The sequence below is a fragment of the Triticum aestivum genome, unplaced genomic scaffold (genome assembly GCF_018294505.1).
Source record: "Triticum aestivum cultivar Chinese Spring unplaced genomic scaffold, IWGSC CS RefSeq v2.1 scaffold45329, whole genome shotgun sequence".
Classification (NCBI taxonomy): domain Eukaryota; kingdom Viridiplantae; phylum Streptophyta; class Magnoliopsida; order Poales; family Poaceae; genus Triticum; species Triticum aestivum.
This window is the reverse complement of record NW_025228288.1, coordinates 39,303-40,383: the sequence shown is the minus strand read 5'-3', so window position 1 is coordinate 40,383 and position 1,081 is coordinate 39,303. Positions and strand designations below refer to the sequence as shown.

Sequence of the window (1,081 nt, the reverse complement as noted above, 5' to 3'; positions counted from 1 at the left end):
CCCCCCCCTCAAACACGGAGACGAGTTTACCACGGTTTCCACCCCTCCCTCTATACCGCAGCAACACGTATTTTTTACCCCTTTCAGAACGCGCTCCTCGCGCCACAAAGCCGCCTTTAGACGCGTGACCAATGAGCTGCGAGCTAAAACATATCGCAAATGTCAAAAATAATATAACGGGGTTAATATATATCGCTCACATGGGATATGTTTGTCACGAGCCGCAAAAAATAATTAAAAAGGGAATGCAACACGAGGACTTGCCAGGAGGTCACCCATCCTAGTACTACTCTCGCCCAAGCACGCTTAGCTACGGAGTTCTGATGGGATCCGGTGCTTTAGTGCTCGTATGATCGCATCCAACATGTTACCCCCGCCTTCGTCCCTTATGCTTGCCACTCCCAGGTCCACTGCAAAGATGATTGTCATTCTTACTACCATTACAACCGTTGCCTAATAATGGATAATGCCCTATATATACTACTTACTCCCCCCCCTCAAACACGGAGACGAGTTTACCACGGTTTCCACCCCTCCCTCTATACCGCAGCAACACGTATTTTTTTACCCCTTTCAGAACACGCTCCTCGCGCCACAAAGCCGCCTCTAGACGCGTGACCAATGAGCAGCGAGCTAAAACATATCGCAAATGTCAAAAATAATATAACGGGGTTAATATATATCGCGCACATGCGATATGTTTGTCACGACGCGCAAAAAATAATTAAAAAGGGAATGCAACACGAGGACTTCCCAGGAGGTCACCCATCCTAGTACTACTCTCGCCCAAGCATGCTTAACTACGGAGTTCTGATGGGATCCGGTGCTTTAGTGCTGGTATGATCGCATCCGACATGTTACCCCCGCCTTCGTCCCTTATGCTTGCCACACCCAGGTCCACTGCAAAGATGATTGTCATTCTTACTACCATTACAACCGTTGCCTAATAATGGATAATGCCCTATATACACTACTTACTCCCCCCCCTCAAACACGGAGACGAGTTTACCACGGTTTGCACCCCTCCCTCTATACCGCAGCAACACGTATTTTTTTACCCCTTTCAGAACGCGCTCCTCGC

At 48.5% G+C, this 1,081-nt stretch overlaps 2 non-coding genes across 2 annotated transcripts; both read right to left on the bottom strand.

Moving 5' to 3' along the window:
- Positions 1-242: 242 nt before the first annotated feature.
- Positions 243-361, bottom strand: LOC123173901 (5S ribosomal RNA). The gene has a single exon (XR_006486615.1). It is a non-coding gene; the product is annotated as a 5S ribosomal RNA (ribosomal RNA).
- A 371-nt stretch (positions 362-732) lies between these two features.
- On the bottom strand, positions 733-851 carry LOC123173968 (5S ribosomal RNA). The gene has a single exon (XR_006486651.1). It is a non-coding gene; the product is annotated as a 5S ribosomal RNA (ribosomal RNA).
- Positions 852-1,081: the final 230 nt, after the last annotated feature.